General features: G+C 35.0%; 1 long non-coding RNA gene across 1 annotated transcript in view; it reads left to right on the plus strand.

Moving 5' to 3' along the window:
• Nucleotides 1-19,770, plus strand: part of LOC144305048 (uncharacterized) — a 167,477-nt gene extending 147,707 nt beyond the window's left edge. Inside the window, exon 7 of the long non-coding RNA XR_013372082.1 lies at nucleotides 19,584-19,770. This is a non-coding gene — a long non-coding RNA (uncharacterized LOC144305048). The remainder of the gene's footprint in view (nucleotides 1-19,583) is intronic.
• Nucleotides 19,771-21,716: the final 1,946 nt, after the last annotated feature.

The raw sequence follows: 21,716 nt of genomic DNA on the forward strand, positions 1-21,716 counted from the left end.
TGTTTTCTCCTGGTCTGTGGCTTATCTTCTCATTCACTTGACAACACCTTCATAGAATAGAAGTTTTAAATTTAAAAAGTCTAATCTATTTATGTCATTGATTGTTCTAAAAAGTCATCATCAAACCCCAAATTATCTCTATTTTTAAAAACATATTTGAGAGGCAAATTGACACTATATATTAATAGTGAATCTTTTAACTGGCTTTCAGTAGCCCAATCAAAGCTTGACTCATGGTAGTGATATTTTATAGGAAGTGAATTACTAGATAATAATGTTTAGACAAGATGAAAAACTAAAAATGCTTACTTAGATGCCACTTAGCTATTTGGGTGCTTGGAGCAGGGTATTTGGGCATGTAACTGGTTGCTACTTACCTTTTAACTGTGTGTATTTGAATGCATATCTCTCTCCTACTAACGTACACACACAGTTTCTTCCTTATTTATAACTGAACTCCTTCATTGGTCAATTTGAATCTTGATTTTCTTTTAGAGGTAGAAGAAAATAGCTGTCTTGTTCTTTGAACATTTTTGAACTTCTTTAGGGCATACAGGGTACACACTGTCAACCACTTATCTATTATTTTGAAATTGTTTTCATTTTGCTTCATATATGTGGTTATTCTTTCATCCTCTATATGCAGATTTCTTCAGAACAGTACAAGGAGACCCTCTTTTACTAATTTTCATATTTTATTGGAACCATAACTAGGTAAAGATATAAAATTGAACATGGTGTAGCCAGCAGGTGTCAGGTACTCTGCAGGAAAGAAGAAGAATGGAGAGAAGCCTGGTTATCATAGGTCTTACAAAGACTCCTTATTCTGAATTGGGTAAAGAGATAAAGGATGAGTAAAAGTTGAGGAGAAAACAGGGCATATAGAATGAGAAGAATTATTCCCCATGGTAGAAATCACTGAAAGTTAGTACTTAGTGTATGGGAATTGTGAACTAATGGATGCTTGCTGCTAAGACTTGATTTTAGGAAGATTAACATGAATCTAGAAAGGTAACTATGAAGGCAGGTATTCAAATAATCCTCAGAGGATGTGCTTGGAAAAAATGGTGCTCGAATCAGTAAGAAAGCAAAACCTTAATTAAAAATTTCTCATTAGTCAAGAAATTTAAAAATCTGATTAATATTAATATATTTAATTAGCAATCAGATTTATTAATATCAGATAATTTCATTCAATTGTCAGAAAAATAGATGTTCCAATCATGTTAGTATCTCATAAAATATTTTATAAAAAATTTACAGGCCATCTTTAAAATGATCTAAATTACTTAAAATATTAAATTTTTATAATTGAACAAGGGGCAAATTATTTCTGTTCAAATATTAATAGACTTGGTTTTAGATTTAACTCTGGATTTCTGTCACAAGACTTTCATATTTGAGGAGTGTTTCAGCCTTTTATATAAGGAGAGGTTTACAGAGGTATACAGGTATACAGAGGTATACAAAGAACTACAACTATTTTCCTGCCCATTTGTATTTAAATAATTCTAATGAACAATTTAACCTGAAACACATTAAGCCTAGATGATATTGCAATTCAAAATGAGTTTATTTTATGTGATGATTATGAATCACCAGATTTACTATAGAATCTTATTTACAAAGAGGCTTACTAGCAGTGTTCCAGGTGGGTCCTCTAATAATTGTAAGAAGGATTCTGGATATTTGTTGTATATTGATAACATCTAGTTAAATCTTCTTTCTGGATCCCATGCTATTCAGGCAGTTTTATATGCAAAATTACTTTTTTGAAATTAAAGCTTGAGTGACCTCTTCCTGATACAAGTTAAATTCATAGTAAAGCTAAGGTTTTGACCATGGACAATTAGAAGCTTTCTAGCCAACCCCAACTTTATCACATTTCTTCATTGTATTTACTAACTCATATTCTACATGTATTTAATATACAGCAATAATTTGTTGTTTGTAAATTTCTTTTGATAAAGTGTATTTTTCTACTTCACTGTATCTGAATTATTTCAAAACCAGTCATTTAGGTATGCTAGTTCTACCATGTTTCAATTTTATTTATAAATATTTCTTTAAATAAAGCAATAATATCATAGAATAATGCTTAAGGTTTTACAAGTCTTTATGGTGTAGGAACTTAGAAGTTTATTTAAAAAAAGTATGCTAATTTTCTTAGCATTCACTCATTAATTTATAAAAACAACTATCAATAAGACTATTTATGGGGAGTGGAATAGACTGTTTTTGAAAAAAGGGGAGAAACTATTTAAAAAGTTCTCTTGGGGCAGACTGGGTGGCTCAGCGGTTTAGCGCCTGCCTTCAGCCCAGGGTGTGATCCTGGACACCCGGGATCGAGTCCCACATCGGCCTCCCTGCATGGAGCCTGCTTCTCTCTCTGCCTGTGTCTCTGCCTCTCTCTCTCTCTCTTGTGTCTCTCATGAATAAATAAATAAAATCTTTAAAAAAATAAAATAAAAAGTTTTCTTAAGTCCTACCCTGAAATACACAAAGAGCTCCTCTAGAAACAAGGGACATTGAGGGAAAGGGCAATGAATACCTTGATTTACCAAAGAAAATCATTGGGATGAGGAATAAATAATTTTTATACATTTATTTACAAATTATAGATCGTTTTCAAAAAGGTGAATAAGTTACAGTAAATATAGATGTTGCAGGTAATTAGAACATAAGGAAGAGGAAACCTGTTATAAAGGTTCTCTTTCATTTAAAAGGGGAACCTGTTATATCAGTCAAGATCTATTCAGGAAACTGAAAGTACTCTCTCTATGTATAAAAATGAAGAATTAAATAAAGTAATCATTTTTTCCCATATGAAAGTAGACCTGAAGATACAGAGGTTAAGATGAGGAAACCAGAAAATAATATCAATGTGATGGTTAATTTTATATGTCAACATGACTGAGCCACAGAGCGCCAGAGAAATAATTTGGTCAAACATTATAATGGGTGTTTCTGTGATGGTGTTTTTGGATGAGATTAACTTTAAATTGTAGATAATAAAGCAGATTACCCTGCCTAAATTGGTGAACCTCACCCAATCAGTAAAAGGCCTGGACACAGCAGAAAGACTGTCCCTCCCCTGTGTAAAAGAGAATTCCTCCTGCCTGATAGCCTTTGAATAAAACATTAATTTTTTTCTGCCTTTGAACTAAAACACTGGCTTTTCCTGAGTTTCATGGCTCCAGGCCTCAGATTCTGACTGGAACTACTCTCTTGATTCTGGTGGATCTCTAGCTTGCCAGCTCAACCTGAAGATCTTGGGATTTGTCAGCCTCTATGAGATGTATTCATATATTTAAATTTATATTCTCATGTATACACATCACATACATATGTATGCATATGTGCTATATATAATATATATAATATATATATAATATATACATGTATGCATCCTATTGTTTTGTTTCTCTAGAGAACCCTAATTTATACAATCAATAGTGAAGCTATCTCTGTCCCTATGGTTAGAGACAAGGGATGTGTGTGACATTAACAGAAATCGGGATCTGGTGCCACACAACTGAAGTTGGAAACCTACTTGGCAGAAATGTACCAAACTGGAGGTGCTAAATATAGAAACTAGAACCATGGAGAAGAGTCTCTGCCAAACATGCTACCCAACGTAATGCATAAGAACATCCTAGCCTGGGGATCCCTGGGTGGCTCAGCGGTTTGGCGCCCGCCTTTGGCCCAGGGCCCGAGGTCTCCCAGCATGGAGCCTGCTTCTCCCTCTGCCTGTGTCTCTGCCCCCACCCCCTCTCTGTGTCTATCATGAATAAATAATAAATAAAATCTTAAAAAAAAAAAAAACAAGAACACCCTAGCCTCTCCTTCCTTTAGTCCTCTAATGCATCCACCAGAACCTGTGATTGGCTGAATAAAGATGGAAAATAGTTTGTAAGGAAATCAGAAGAGTTATTTTCTAGCACCATACAGTACAGAAAGTAAGGAATGGAGAATGAATCTGAAAATAAATGCAGATGAACTGCTCATCTGTTAAGATAGAAGACAAAGTACTGCTATAGAAGATTTACATCTGCATTGAAATGAACTTAAAGAATAAGCGCTAAAAACATTCCGAGGTGTTTTCAAAGCACTATACAGTTTAAGTTATATGTATGAATCTCCTAAATAATATAGACCTTGTAATTGTATGTTATGTTTTTATAATATAGATCTTGAACTACCATATTGCAGTATAAGGAGTCAAAGGAAAACATTACAGAGTGAAAACATTTGCAGAGATGTATAGTGAGTTTGGCTAATGGAGAGGCAGGTAGCTGTTGTGTAGTGATTAAGGGAGCAGGAGCATTAGATGAAGGATGGGATTTCATGAAGAAGGCAGATTATGCAAACCCAGAGTGAAGATACAAAATTTTACCTAAATGCAATGGCAAGCTGTTAAAATGTTTTAGGCAGGGTAATATGATCATATTTTTCTTTAATGAGACAAGTTGTGGTCACTAAGTGGGAAATATGCTAGAAGAGTGAATAATGGTAACCAGAAACCGGTGTCATTCCAGGAAGAGGTGATAGTATCCTGGACTTAGAAAATATAAGTAAGAAGGAGTGAAGAGGAGAGATAAGAGAAATAATTTGGAAGATGCTGTGGTGGACTGGATACTGCCTCTACACCAGATGTCTGCATCCTATTTTCTGGCACTTGTTAATATGGTTGTTTATATAGTAAGAGAGATTTTGTAGACGTGACTGAGTTAGGATCTTGGTGGGAAATTATATAGAATAATCTGGGTGGCTCAGTCAATTATCAGATTAATTTACAAGGGTTCTTACAAGGAAAGGAGGCAAGAGAGGCAGAGTCAGAGAAGATGTGATGATGAAAGCAGAGATGAGAGACATTTGAGATGTTGCACTGCTAGCCTTGAAGACACAGAAGGGGCCACTCCCCAAGGAATGCAGGCAGACTCTAGAAGCTGGAAAAGGCAAGGAAACAAATTCTATGTAGTGTTCAGAGGGAGCACAGCCTTGCCAACACCTTAATCTTGGACTTCTGACCTCCAGAGCCTTCATTTAGATTTCTAATCTCCAGAACTGTAACAGAATAATTTTTAAGCCCTTAAATCTGTGGTAATTTATTATTAATAATCTATAAACTGACGCTCAGAGAAAGCTCAGAGAAAGTTGGTGCTGGTTTGAACATGGCGGGGGGAATGAAGGAGAAGAGGTGTCAAGAATATGTTTCACTGGACAATAAATGAAGCAGCTATTTGAGGTTTGGGAGACCAGAGAAGATTTTTTTTAAGATTTACTTATTTATTTTAGAGAGAGCACATATGCCTGAGTGGAGGGAGAGGCTCAGAAAGAGAATCTTCAAGCAGATTCCCTACAGAGGATGGAGCCTGGTGCTGGGCTCCATCCATCCCACAACCCATGAGATCATGACCCAAGCCCAAACCAAGAGTTGGAAGTCCAAAAGACTGAGCCACCCAGGTGCCCCAAGAAGCATTTTTAATATTGGACACCTTAAGTTTAAGGTATTCATGAGATAACCAAGTGCTGACATCAAGTATGCTGTTGTTTTTGTGGATATGGAGCACAGAAGCAAAGGCAACTCTGGCTCTATTAATGTTAGAATTACTCTATATATGGAATTTTAAATGATGGAAATAAAAAACATTCCTTATGAAGGAAGTCGTGAGTAAGAAGAGGAAGCTCATGATTAAATTCTGAGATGCTTCAATCTTTGGAAATTAGAGAAGACTGGACGAGCACATAATATTGAGAATTAACCAGGAAAGAAGGAAAATGAATATGTTGTGTTTTAATGGAAGCTAGCACAAGAGAGTTTAAGAGGAAAAAATGAAAAATTTGAAAAAGAATATTAAGGTATAGAAAAGACAAAATGAATATCTAATTCTGTAAAAAGTATGAGATACATAGCTTTATCTCCTCAGTTTAATTATATGAAGGAAATCATACAAATGTAAGTCAAAGAGTGACCGAAAGAACAACAAGGTGGTTAGGGTTATCATCATGTGCTTTCTGTTGAGTAAATAGGACTGCAGATATTAGGGCACCACTTTTAGTTTTCCACTATTACATGCTTTGAGGGTTTGAGCCATTGGGAAAAAAAGATAAAATATATTATCTTAAAATAGCAATTATCAATTATATCTCAAATTCACAAGATAATAGATCAAACTCCCCTATGCATGTAACTATGATTCTGAAAGATAAGAAGTAGAATAGGAGGAGTGTGATGGTTAATTTTACGGCAGTTTGGCTGGGGCACATTTCCCAGATATGTGATCAAATATTTTTCTGGATGTTTTTATAAGGCGTATTTTGGATGAGATTAACATTTAAATCTGTGGGCTTTGAGTAAAGCAGATACTACCCAAAATGTTTGTAGACCTCATCCAAATAGTTGAAGATTTTAATAGAACAAAAGCTGACCTCTCCTTGAAAAAAGGAATTTTATTGGCTGATGGACATCCTTCTTGAAATGCTGCCTTGACTCTTTGTTGGTCTCCAGCCCCACGGGCTGCCCTGCACGTTCTAGGCTTGCCCGCCATTGCAATTGCATGAACCACTTGAATATAACCCACCTCCCCCCTCGTTTTCTCTCCGTGTGTACATATATACACATTCTGTTGGTTCTCTTTTTCTGGAGAACCCTAATGCAGTGAGTTACAGCAGGGGTGGAAAACAGGCACACCTGAATACAGAGGGACGCAGAAGCGTTTGTATATGTTATTTTTTTAATTATTTTTTTATAAATTTATTTTTTATTGGTGTTCAATTTGCCAACATATAGAATAACACCCAGTGCTTATCTCATCAAGTGCCCCCCTCAGTGCCCGTCACCCAGTCACCCCCACCCCCCACTCTCCTCCCCTTCCACCACCCCTAGTTCGTTTCCCAGAGTTAGGAGTCTCTCATGTTCTGTCTCCCTTTCTGATATTTCCCACTTATTTTCAACACCTGTCTCCTCGAAGGTTCAGATTTCTCCCCATAATGGCACTTTCTGCTTGTTTTGAATTTTTCACGCAGAAATTAACCAATTTCTGACAGCCTGTGAAGACAGATGTTTTCCACCCTAATGGGAAGGGTGGAGGAGACACAGGTTGGTATCACCAAAGGTTTTCAAATATAAAGCAGTGAAGTTGCAGAAAAGAGACACACACACTTGATAGATGGACGAACCTCTTAGAACCGTGCATGGCTGTGATTCTCAGTAGAAACAACAGAGAATACAGAGATGTTTACATAATGGAACACTTAAATGTTTCAAAGTTATTTTTTCTATTACATCACATATGGTTCCCTTTTTGACTTTCGACACTACTTTCCATTCTGTTTTTCAGTCATTCTTTCTCTGCACTGGTGGCAGCTGTATCTTTCTTCAAATCCAATAGCCTCCTATCTCCATTTTTTTGGTGCAGGCCTTAGAATCCCATTTTGTTTTTTAAAAAACAAAACGTGCCATTCATTACCACAGACATTGAAATTCTTCCCACACGTTTGAATTCTATCAAAAGAGTTTCCATGTTTACATTTATTATTGAAATTATTGGTTAATCAGCTTTGTTATTCAGTGGAAGAAGATTTAAGCTCAGTGTTTCAAATTCCCAGTAAAAAGGAATAAAAAGTCACCATTTTTTATTGAAACTACTGTGAAACATGAAAACTACCGTGTTAAAAATAAAACATGCCTACGAATAAATTACTAGAAAAGTAATGACTAAAACTTAAGTGTTCCTTTTCCCACTAGGTTTGTGAGTTTCTGCCTTCACATCTGTTTATTTTTAAATAAATGTTTTTCTCTAACATAGTATAATAAGCAAAAGTACACTTGATTCTATAATTAGTTTTGTTTTCTTTTTTTATAGTTGTGATTTTAGATTTTTATTTGGTTTGACAATTTTATTCAAGGTTGGAAACTTAAGTTGATTTTCTGTAATTCACATCTTCAAGTTTCTTTAGCATTGTAGTCCAAATCTATTTGTGAAAATTAATGTACTCTTTGGGTAATGCACGTATTCCTTGTTATCGTTATTTGTTATAACCACTGGGATATAGAAATACGACTCAGTGCCCTAAAGAAAAGATACTTTTTTCAGTGACCTAGATTTTTTTTTCCCCAATAATATTTATAGGTTGCCTGACTGTGACTTTTTGTGTGTATCTCTTTGATTTTGTTTTTCTTTTTTACCCACTTCTGTCAAATCTCTCAGGAGCTACTCAGCTTCTGAGTTTAAGAGAAGTTGACATTTGAATGGCTCTTTTTGAATGCCAGTATAATGAATTCTTGCAGTTGGAAATGTACTCAAATTGATGACTTATATAGATAGATGCACCATGCTTGTCCCATTTCAATACCTACAAATATATATGATTACGCATTTTTCTCACTATTTCTAGGTTGATTTTGATAAATTTACTTTCATCATAAAGCAGATAATAATTTATGAAACAAAAAAGCTGTTCAATATACTTTTTAATATTTGAAATAGATACATTTTAGCAAGTATATATGACATAGGAGACAGAAGAAACAGAGTTCTATGGGTGAATCATAGAGGGTTTTTTTTTAAGTATTTTATCTATTTTTTCGTGAGAGATGAGACACACAGAGAAAGGCAGAGACACAGGTGGAGGGAGAAGCAGGCTCCCTGCAGGGAACCCGATGTGGGACTCGATTCCAGGACTCCAGGATCACTCCCCGAGCCGAAGGCAGATGCTCAACCACTGAGACACTCAGGTGTCCCCGAATTATAGAGTTTTTAAATCAAATATTAGGATTTAGATAGTTAAGGAAGAGATGATTAGGCATAAAAATAATGTCTTAGGGATTAAAAATAATAAATAGCTATTTTTTAGGAATATGTTATACCTGTGAAGGTAGTATTAAAATATGAATTGTATATTCATATTTAATTATCAATTTAATATGCAAAATTAAACTTGCACTGATTTTTAGTAGTTTTATTGCATTATTCCCAACATAAAGTCTTGCTTATAGATGTCAGTTATTCAACCATGAGCAGAAGCCAACTCATTTTATATATACCTGAGCTCCGAAATTTACTTTCAAATGAGTCAACCTATCTGTAGACAAATATAAACCTGATAGTTAATATATGTATATGTATTGTACATGTTATATATATGTATATGTGTATATATATATATATATATGAAATATTGGTTGACCTTTGTATCAGTCCTTTAACTTTTTTATACATTTAAGTGTTTTCCTAATAAACAACAGACAGCAAAGAAGTGTGGCAAATTCTTTTCTTCAAGAAATTAAGAATAATGACACAATAGTGGAACATAAGCTAGTGGGAATAACATTTAATCTTGTACAGATGGTTAAAAAGATGTAATCTACTGATTTTTTATCTCCATGGTTAGTTTTATAAATAAATAAATAAATAAATAAATATATATATATATATATACTTAATATATATCACTACCAACTTAGACTTCACAGAAAATGTACATAAGTACTCTAGGATCATTCTTGTTTTATAGTAAAACAAATACTTCAAAACAGCTGTGTAAGTTTTTTATATTATTTGTAAATTCATTTTGTGTTTATCTCAATGACAAAATCGTATGAAAATATACTTTATATTCTTTGTGTCTAGAGCTGTTTAGAGGCTAGAGGGTTGTGATAAACCCAAATACTGATTTTAAACATATTATATATTAAAATTTTTAATATAGTTAAAATTTTTCAAAATACACATAGACAAAACAAAAAAATGTAACACAATAAACAATTACTAAGTAAAATAAGCAGAGGATAATAAGTTAAAGAATGGCAAAAAATAAAAGATATGGTGAAATATACTAGAGTGCATCAATATTTGAGAAGCCATCGATTAAGGTTTTTATAAAATTCACAACACCAAAAAACTAAAACAGAACCATTTAAAAACTGTTTAACTAAAAGAATGTCCCTTAATATAAATTCTTTTTACATTTTCATCTTTCTCTATAGTCAGAGCTAGCGTACAATGTTTTGAAAAGAAAGCAAGTCTTTAGAGATCACAAACAGCCAATTTCACACTACAAGCAGTAGTAAATAGAGCTAAATTCCCTTTAGTAATACACTATTTATCTTTGTGCTTCATTGAGTTCAAAGAAAAGCATTTTTTAGAGTTTAAGCAATTAACTTTTCATTTTTTTTCCTATTCTAGAAAGGATGTTATCAGAAAAACATGGGATTAGGAAGCTACAGAGCAATCAGGAGTTATTCTTACTGTATGAAATTTCAATTTAGCAAAACATGTAAAACCCTAAAGGCAGTTAAGACCCAATACAGGGAAACCATTTTGTTTTCACAGTTTATTTATTTTGCATCATCACTGACCCAACTGATTTTCTGCTGCATTGAAATGAGTAGGTATTAGTTTCAGAAATTATTCTATGCTATATATTTGTTACAAATCAATGCTATGGTTTACCTAGAAAATTCCCTGAAAAACCTTGTCAAGTTACTTGTATAAAAAAAGCTATCACTATACACATCTTACACATCTGACATCTAGGTTTTACTTTCAAAAGATGCTGAAATGCAGTAAGCTTATTAAATATGTACTTCATATCCTTAGGGAAGGTTAGAAATTGATCTGTTACCAGATGACTACTTGTTGGAATGATTATAATTTTTTGCCTTATGAGTATTGAAATCTATATCCATTTTAATAGTTGTGGATTATAAGAGAATTTATAAAATAATTCATAGATTCATAAATGTAAGTTATATAAAAATGGAATGAAAAGATTTAAGGAAAGGGCACTTGGGTGGTACAGTCGGATAAGTGTCTGCCTTTGGCTCCTGTCATGATCTCAGGATCCCAGGATCAAGCCCCAGATGGAGACTCGCTTGGGCTTCCTCCTCACCAGGGAGTCTGCTTCTCCCTCTCCCTCTCCCTCTCCCTCTCCCTCTCCGTCTCCCCCCTCTTGCATTCTCTTGCTTTCTTTCTCAGATAAATAAAGAAAAAATTAAAAACAAAAGAGTTATGTTGCACCTGGATTAGGTCAGTTGGTTAAGCGTCTACCTTTGGCACAGATCATGATCTCAGGGTCCCAGAATCAAGCCCTGAATGCTCAATGGGGAGTCTATTTCTTCCTCTTCCTCTCCATCTGTGTGCTCCCTCCTCTCTTTCTCAAATAAATAAATACAATATTTTTAAAAAAGAGTTACAAGAAGAGAGGGTTTGGGGAAGATGGGGATGACATGGTCATCCGTATTGCTTCATTTTCTCTTTCTAAATTCTCCAATAAAAACAAAGCTGCTAGGATAGTAAAACTAAGAGCCTTAGACAATATCTGGAGCAAAACTTGGTGGAGAATATAGCGCTGCAGACTCGTAAATACCAGTGAGTGGGGATAAACAACTGGCAACTACAAAACCTAGGTTGTGTCAGTAACTATGGGAAGAAGCACAAGGCACTAAATATGGCTTCTGCTGAAATGTCTAATTACTGGGAAGTATGTTGGGGGAATTTGAAAGAACGATGAAAACCAGAGAGTTATTCCAGATTAATTTCATGAGTAATGCAGGGATTAGAGTATAGGAGCAGTTGTACTCTGTAAACACTCTAAACACAACTCAATGCTGTGCCAAGACAAAACTCTGCATTATGGAATCATTGCAGGGAGTAGAATCCAAATGGAGCAGGAGAGGGCAACAGGGAAAAATAAAGTTTCCTTTAAGGTAGAAAGGGAGGCAGAGGTAATGTTTCTCATAAAGTACAAAGTTATGTATATAATAATTTCATTGTGCAACCATTAAAAAAGGAGCTGGTATGAAAATGCAATTGTCTGAAAATTTATTAGGATGCCGCTAACACAGGGTGTGGAGGAAAAGCTATAGTTTTTAGTGCTTATATTAGAGTAAGAAATGTTCTAAAATCAGTGACCTAAAACTTTATGATACAACAAGAGAGAAAACTTAAAGAACAAGTAGAAGGAAGAAAATAATGAAGAAAAGAACAGAAACTAATGTGATAGATAAAAGACTAAATAAATCAATAGACTTAAAACTGATTCTTGGAAAATATTAACAAAATTGACTATTTACCTCACAGAAAACCCAAGTCGATAAATAAAGTGACTGTCAGCAAAGATTTTATGTTCATTGAAATGATAATGAACAACCTCATGTTGTCAAGAATTGACAACTTATACAAATATGTTTAATTTTGTTAAAAATATACTTTACAAGAAGTTATGTAAAACATAAAACATGAATAGATCTGTATCTGTTGAATACATTCAATTTATTACTAAAAGCCTTTCTAAAAAGAATGCTCTAGGCCTCTGATCAATTCCAACATCCAAGTAAGAAATGACATTAATCTCTTATTTTTTTTTCTGCAAGTAGAAAAGGAGGAAATATTTCCCTGCTCAATTAGAAAACTAGCATAACCTTAATAGGAAAGTGTGAAAAACCGTTACAAGGACAAAGTTACAGATCGATAATCCTTATGATTATTGGCATGAGAGTCTTTAAAAAATATTAACAAACCAAACAAACTGATACTGCACCATGATTGAGTAGATTTGATTCTCTTGTCCCTCAAACTCTAGGAAACAACCTTTGCTCTGGAGTGCACTGTTAAATAAAACTTACACCTCTGGGGATTAAAACAAAAAATTTTCCACAGGGGAGCCTGGGTGGCTCAATTAGCTATGCATCTGACCCTTTTTTTTTTTTTTTTTTTTTGCGCATCTGACTCTTGATTTCAGCACAGGTCAAGTCTGGGTTGTGAGATCGAGCCCCAAGTTGGACTCCATGCTGGGCTTGGAGCCTGCTTGGGATTCTTTCTCTCCCTCTCCCTTTCCCTCTGCACCCCACGAATAATTTCCCAGAAATTCAAGCTTGGCATAACAGTAAAAGATCAATAAAAATTAGTGAATATTTTGTATGTTTCCAGGCAATATTGTAAGTGCTTCAGATACATTAAGTATTGTAATAAATACTGAGAAAATTAATATATAATTTGTCAGTGGCAGAAGAGTAATACAAATGCAGAGAGCTTCACTGCAGAATCTTAATTACTAGATTATGTTGTGACCAAGTAGCTTTGAACAAAATATAGATTTTAAAATTAAAATTCTCTCTAAGTTGTTTAATATTCAGTTTTATACAAGCCTTTAGATTAGATTCACAATATTCATATATCCACATGATGCACAGAGTATTTGAGGTTTTTTATATCTTCTGTAATTAAGACAATATACAGTATAATGAACCCAACAAATTGAAATTTTTTAAAGCAAATATAGTTTATATAAAGGCATAAAATTCAGGCTGAATAGCTAACGTTCTTCAATTCTTAGCATAAGAAATAATGATATAGTATCTTAATTTCAGAATAATATATCAAGAAACTTAGAAATAAGAGAGTAAATCCAATAGTGGCGATACTCACTGATGATAGGGTAGATCCTTTAAGCAAAACTAGGAAATGTGTTTTAAAAGTGAGGTATAATGAAATAAGACAAGCAAAATGCAATAGAAGTGCATCAGGGATAAAAAGAGGTATCTTTCAAAATTTGAGATAAGAATAATTGAATTTAAAAGTAAATATCACCCAGCTACCCAGGTGGCTCAGTCGGTGAAGTGTCTGCCTTCAGCTCAGGTTAGTATCTCAGGGTCCTGGGGTCCAGCCCCATATCAGGCTCCCTGCTTAGCAGAGTCTGCTTGCCCCTCTCCCTTTGCCCCACCCCCCGCTCATGTGCATGTTCTCTCTTCTCTCAAATAAATAAATAAAAGCTTAAATACATTAATTAAATAAATAAAAATAAATATCTAAAAATAAGATGTAAACAGAGAGGGAGGCAAACCATAAGAGATTCTTAACTATAGGAAACAAATTGAGGGTTACTGGAGGGGGCCTGAGGTAAATGTGTGATGGGCATTAAGGAAGGCACTTGAAGTAAACAGCACTGGCTGTTGTATGCAACTGATGAATTGCTAAAACCTCAGAAACTAAAATAAATTAAGTAAGTCAATAAATAGCTAGACAAAGTGTCATTTTTTTGAGCAAATACTCAACTGTCTTCACATAGATTCCCTAAATCCTGACTTCAGGCAAAGCTTACATGCTTCATCTTTCTTGGTTCCAAACCAGTGTTTGAAAAAAGGAAGTATTATAAACTAGGAAGGAGAGAAAATACAGTATATTGAATTATTAAGTTCATCCCAGACACATATGAAAATTGTTTTCTTGGTAACCTTTGCCGTCCTTGATGAGACCTCGGAACAATCCATGTGGGCTGGAAGAAAGAGCGAATAATCTTCGTGCTCCTTTTTATCTCCTGCCCCTCGGTGTTAAACGTCTACCTTGGGGCACTTTAACGTCCCCATATCTAATTCATGTTATCTGGGCCCTCTTAGCAGGCAGAAATCCCATGCTTTACAATTATGTTATTCAGCACATCTATAAAAAAAAAAAATCCAGTATCTGTGAGTTGGGGTTGTCAGACCTTGGTGCTGGAGTTTCTGTGACTTCCAACTTGATTATTTATGGTAGTGACAGTTGTATTGAAACCTGACTCTTGCCATGAAAACAGTATAAGAGGCAATGGAGTGAAATGTAGAGCCAGTGAAAGGGCGACAAGGATTTCAACTGGCGAATTAATTGTTAGCCAAGAAACACACTAATTGGCCAAGACCAGTGTGAAAGTAGAGCTGACCAAGTGTTGATAGGTGCATAGACTACCCTTCCACTCTTCAAATCTCATAGCACCTTCTTATTATACCCGAATCTTCTGTGAGTACATGCTGCCATCATTTTATCCTCAAATATCAGGATGCAATTCAGATTCTTAAAAAACTGACATGTTGTAATTCTGGTAAAATATTTTAAGATATTGATATTAAGATAACCAGGGGCACCTAGATGGCTTGGTCAGTTAAATATCTGATCTGCCTTTGGCTCCAGTCATGATCCCAGGGTCCTGGGATGGAGCTCTACATCTGGCTCCCTGCTCAGTGGGGAGCCTGCTTCTCCCTCTCCTTCTCCCCCTGCTTATGCTCTTTCTTCCTCTTTCTCTCAGACAAATAAATAAAATCTTTAAAAATAAAGAAGATAATCGAACCAAGCTACTATATGTGCCAGAAGCTTCCACTGGTCCTGTGGCCTTAACTAATATTTTTACTCTTGCTTCTCCATCACCCATTTTAGATTTTTCTACACTTAGACAGCAAGTAAGATAGTTTGCATTGCTTGCCTGCTGTGTTAACTGAAGTTTTCACCCATTCATTGCTTTAGAATTCTTCTCAACATGCATTCCATGAAAGCACAAGCAAGTGCCTGGAGTCAGTACATGAGATCAAGTCATTTCTTTTTTCTTTATTTTTTCTAATTTCAATTCCAGGAGAAATGTACAGTGTTATATTAGTTTCAGGTGTACCATCTAGTGATTCAGCAATTCCATATATCACATGGTGCTGATCACAGTAAGTTCCTTCCTTAATCCCCATCACTTATTTAATCCATCCCTCCACCCACTTCCCTTCTGGTGAACGTCAGCTTGTTCTCTATAGTTAAGTCTGTTTCTTGCTTTACCTCCCTCTCTCTCTTTTTCTTTGCTTATTCACTTTGTTTCTTAAATTCCACATATGAGTGAAATCATATGGAAATTGTCTTTCTCTGACTGACTGACTTATTTTAGTTAATATTATACTCTAGGCCCATTCCAGGTCCTTGAAAATGGTGAGATTCCATTCCTTTGTATTCTGAATAATATTTCAGTGTGTGTGTGTGTGTGTGTGTGTGTGTGTGTGTGTATCACATCGTCTTTATCCTTTCATTAGTTGATGGACACTTAGACTGCTTCCATAATTTGGCAATTGTAAACCATGCTGCTATGAACATAGGGGTGCATATGTCCCTTCGAATTAGTGTTTTTATATCTTGGAGTTAAATATCTAGTAGTGACTTTACTGGATTTTAGGGTAGTTCTATCTCTAATGTTTTGGGGAGCCTCCATAGCTTTTTCCACAGGGGCTGTACCAGTTTGCATTACCATCAATAGTGTAAGAGGTTTCCTTTTCTTCATATAATTGCAACACCTCTTATTTCCTGTTGTTGGTTGTAGCCATTCTGACAGGTGTGAGGTGATATCTCACAGTAGTTTTGATTTACATTTCCCTGATAAGTGATGTTGAGCATCTTTTCATGTCTGTTGGACATCTTATGTCTTCTTTGGAGAAATGTTCTTATCTTTTGCCCATTTTTAACTGGACTATTTATTTTTGGGTGTTGATTTGTATAAGTTCTTTATATATTTTGAATACTAACCCTTTATCAGACATATCATTTGCGAATATCTCTTTCCATTCATTAGATTGTCTTTTAGTGTTATTTCCTTCACTGTGCAGAAGCCTTCTATTTTGATGTAGTCCCAATAGTGTATTTTTGCTTTTATTCCCCTTGCCTCAGGAGACATATCTAGAAAAATGTTGTTACGGCCGATGTCAGAGACATTACCTCCTGTGCTCTCTTCTAGGACTTTTATGGTTTCAGGTCTCACATTTAGGTCTTTAATCCATTTTGAGTTTATTTTGAGTATGGTATAAGAAAGTTGTCCAGCTTTATTCTTTTGCATGTAGCTGACCAATTTCCCAATACTATTTGTCGAAGAAGCTGTTTTTTCCCCTTGAATATTCTTTCTAGCTTTGTTGAAGATTAATTGGCCATGTAATTGTAAGTTTATTCTGGTTTTCTATTCTACTCCCAAGCTATTTCTTACTAATATCAAGCATAGAACAAAGATAATAAAACAGTGTACAGACCAATATGGCTGAATATTAAACGTGAGAATATATTTAATTAATAGAATGAATAACCCTATTGATAACCCTTAAATCAATGACTGTCAGCTTCAATTTAAAAATTTATCTATGTGCACTTTACAAGAGAACACATCATAAAAAGAAAGGTCAAATATGATGATATGAATAAAGATTTATAAGGCAAGTGCACAAACATAAAGAAATATTGTTATAGTGATACTAGAATACAGGGCAATAATCATTAAACAGAAATAGATGGTCAATTTATTTTGAGAAAAAGGTCAATTATGTAAATATTATTTATTTTCTTTAGGCACCATCTATCAAAACCAAGTAGAAACCAAGGGAATTGTTGGAAATTTTAATATGATATTAATCTTTTATAGATTAAAGTCAGCAAATACCTTTGTATATAGAAATCTTGATTGTTATTATTATGTAGCTGAAGTAGTATTTATTGAATTTATTAACATAAAATAAAGGGTATATTCTAGTTCAAGTGTCAAAAAGTTTGCAAACTTGGTCATACATACTGCTCATAAATTGTACAGGATGAAATGGATGCCTTGAGAAGAAAAGATTTATTTCCAAATTGAATTTAAAAAGGAGAAAGAAATAATAAAAGAATAATAGTGTATTATTTTAGATTTCAAGGATTTTAGATATTTCATGGTATATTATTTTTCAAGTTACATAAAAACAAAGAAAACTCCTGAATATATTTTATAAATGTAGGATTTCTCTTAGAAAACAGCAGATGTAGAAAAAATTTAGTTCAATACTGCTTATTATAATAAAAACTCTAACCATAATAAAAAAACTGTAGTCAATAGTGCATTAAAAAATAATTTCATGAGTAGCCCGGGGTGGCTCAGTGGTTTAGCACTGCCTTCAGCCCAGGGCCTGATCCTGGAGACCCGGGATTGAATCCCACATCAGGCTCCCTGCATGGAGCCTGCTTTTCTCTCCTCTCTCTCTGTCTCTCTCTCTCTCATGAATAAATAAAAATAAAATAATAAAATAATAAAATCTTTTAAAAAGTAAAATAAAAAAATAATTTCGTACTATAAATGAAACACTTCAGGAGTTCAAACAGGTATAAAATTAGACTATATATTGATAAAGGTTTCACATCTTTAAGTCAATTAGAAAATCTAATGACTCTATTAATAGATGCCAAAAATGATCTTGATATAATCTATTACTATTTATGATAAAATATTTGGAAAAATTGGAATGAAAACACTGTGATGAATTAAGAGCCAATATAATGCTTTAATGTATTAAGTATATTTATGAAATGTTCATAATATGCAATAATAACATAATGAATATCTGTATAATCAAAACTCAGCTCAATAAATAATATCAATTCAAATATTATATGTCTTGGATTGGGATTTATGCATGGTGAATATATTGTCATTTTTTCTTTCTTTTTTCTTTTTTAACATATTTTATTATTATTATTTTTAAGTAGGTTCCACGCCCAGTGTGGGGCTTGAATTCACAGCCCTGAGATCAAGATCTCCTGTTTTTGTGACTGAGTCAGCAAGGCACCTCTATATTCTGTTATTTGGTGTCTTTTGGTTTCATTTCAGTATTGGTTGGAAGAACAGGTGTTTTAAGTTCATGAAATCATATCTACTAATCTTTTCCTTAAACATTTGCATTTTGGGGCATCTGGGTGGCTCAGCTGGTTAAGTGTCTGACTCTTGTTTTTGGCTCAGGTTGTCATCTTAGGAGTCCTGGGGCCAAGCCCCATGATGGGCTCCATGCTGAGCCTGGAGTGCAGCTGCTTGAGATTCTCTGTCTTGCCCTCTGTCCTCCCCCTGCTCACATACACATGCTCATGCTCTCTCTCTTTCTCAAATAAATCTTTAAAAAAATTGCGTTTTATACATTGTTTAAAAATACAGTCCTACACAGTTATCAAATATTTTCTTTTTTAAAAAAATATTTTATTTATTTATTCATGAGAAACACAGAGAGGAGAGAGAGAGACAGAGACACAGGCAGAGGGAGAAGTGGGCTCCTCACAAGGAGCCCCCCGTGGAACTTAATCCCCAGACCTGGGATCAAGACCTGAGCTGAAGGCAGATGCTCAAGTGCTGAGCTACACAGGTGCCCCTGAGTTTTATTTCAAACAAGAGTTGGAGGTACAAGATACCTGAGTATGTTGCCCAGAAGCAAATGGTTCTCTTTCTTGCTACATTGCTTATTCCCTACCAACTGCCTAAATAGAGTCATGGAGAATAATGGTTCTGATTTATTGGTAATATATGAAAGCATACAGCTAAAGCACTACACACCACACTTAAGTGGCTCTGGTGAGGCAAAATCCTCTCAGTGTGTAGAACAACAAGTGCTACAAAGTGTTGTTTATTTCCCACAAGGGGATGAGATAGAGGAGTAGCTTTACCCTGTGCCGTAGACAATGGCTAGTGGTCTGGCTGAATGGTCACTTATGTGGAAAGAGCATAATTAGAAAATGGGGGAAGTAGGCATGTAGAGAGAATTCCTCAAAAGGGGACAGTGTATGCTAAGATTTGCATCTTACATTAGTATTTATCAAAGACAAAATTTCAGTAGACAAAGATCTTAATAATCAAGAGTATAGGGTAACCCATTCTGTAGGTATTAGGAAGCTTTTCTCCCCAGCCAGGAATGTCTCCTCTTAATACGTTTAAGAATAAAGTTGTCCTGGCATCAGGGATCAAGTATGTACATGAGTTTCGTAGCATGAACTTGCAGTCATTCAGTTTTGTCTTCTGCTTAGAATCACTGCTGATTGTCTAGCCTGTCAACCAGAGAGACCAACAGTGACTTCCCAATATGGCATCATTCTGGTATAAACTGAGGGGGACTAGTTACCTATGAACACTTTCAACCTCACGGAATAAACCCTTATATAATATGGATTTGCCTTCTTTACACTCCGTGCTTCTGCCCAAAACCACTGCCTGTGGACCTCTAGGATGTGTCACGCACAATCATGGTATTCTTATGGGTTATACTGGTTTTATCATGTTTTTTTTTTTTATCACTGTGAATCAGCTAGCCTAATAGAATCAGGGGATGGCTACTTTTTTATTAAGATTTTTATTGGTACATTTTAAATTTACTGTAAAGGTGTAAAGATAGCATAGAGAGTTCTTGTGTATCCTTCGCCTAATTTCAGTTACTGTAACACTCAGTTAATGTTATCGTGTCACATTACTATGGTGCACTCGTCAAAACTAAATCAATATTGGTACATTTACAATGAACTAACTCCAGACTTTATTTGGGTCTCATCAGTTTTTCCATTAATGTCCTTTTCTTCCCCCCCCCAGTATCCAACACAGGTTACTACATTGCAATTAGTTGTCATGTCTCCTTAATCTCTTGTGTGAGTTTCTCAGTTTTCCTTGGCACTCAAAGGAAAGTCATTTTCTTGACTGATCATTTATCTTGTAGAAGCCCTCTCAGTTTGGGCTTGTCTGATGTTCTTGTCATGGTTAGAATAGGGTTATGGGTTTTGGTAATAATCATTACAGAAATGGAATACCTCGGTTCTTATATCAGGAACATATGATGTTAACTTTGATCATTTGGTTAAGATAAGGTTTGATAGATTTTTCTACTCTAAAGTTACTGTTTTTCCTTTCCTATATTCCTACCCTGTAGCTAACCTCCCCTAAAGTTCTGGGAGATAAGATATACCATCCAGAGGAGACAGTATCTACATATATTATTCTAAACAGAAGAATTCTCTCTTCTCTTCATTTATTCATTTATTTATAACAGTATGAACTCATGTACACTTATCTTACAGATCATAAAACCACACTACAGTTTTCATTTAAATTATTACACTTCTGGCCATTGGGAGCTCTTTCTTGTTAGCATCTGGGTCTTTTTGATATGACTTCATCCTTTCGTATTTTCTTTTCTTTCTTTCTTTTCTTATTCTCTTTTCTCTTTTTTTCTTTTCTTATTTTATTTTCATTTTCTTTCTTTCTTATACTATAAGATGCTCCAAGCCCATCTTGTATTTTTGCTGACCAGCCTTAGGATCAGCCATGAAATGACCTTTTAAATCTCAGTTATAGCACCGACTGCATAGCAACCTCTTCAGAGGCTGAATTAATAAACATCACTGAAGATGTATAAAAATTTTTGAATGTTCTTTTGGGAGGAGAGTTACCTTGCTTTTGTTTTGCATCAGATAGCTGTATTGATGTTACCTGGAAGTGTGATTTCATTGTTGTCTTTATTTGGAAGTATGTTTTAAACATTGAGTATGTAGATGGCGTAGTGAAATATTTTAGGCTGTGATGGGTTTAAAATGTGTCACCTAGTTGAACTAGAACTGCATTTTCCAGAGATGACCTTTGCTGTGTAGTTCCAGGGTTGTATGGGACACAGAAAGCATTTTGTGCATTATTTATACACCATATTCTTATGCTTGGAAGGTCGGCGCAAGATAGTGTGTGCTGTCATCGTTCATACACACTGTCCTGTCACTGATCTGCTAGCTCACATGGTTGTCATGGGGCAACAATTCATCTTATAGCTCCTCCAGTTCCCACTGGATTTATTCCTTTAGCTTTTATGAGTCCTAGGCCAGGGTATACAAATCTGGGGCAGCAGTATCCAGGCTCTCAGCTTCTAAGGAGAAGCTGGATCTCTTCCATCATTTTCTTTTGGAAAATGGATCCTCGTACAGGTGCTTATCTCTGTGGTGCAAGCTTCTTTTGCAGGGCACCTGCAACATGAGGATAGAGGCTGGAGGCCATGAGTTCCAGCTCTTCCTTGCGGGTTCCATTTGTCCTTGCTCTTTTCCACTTCACATTCATCTTTCCTTCATAGCCATTTGCTCACCTGACCTCAGACCCAGCACCTGATGAAGAAGAAATGACTGTAATCT

The sequence above is a fragment of the Canis aureus genome, chromosome 35 (assembly GCF_053574225.1).
Source record: "Canis aureus isolate CA01 chromosome 35, VMU_Caureus_v.1.0, whole genome shotgun sequence".
In the NCBI taxonomy this organism is placed as follows: domain Eukaryota; kingdom Metazoa; phylum Chordata; class Mammalia; order Carnivora; family Canidae; genus Canis; species Canis aureus.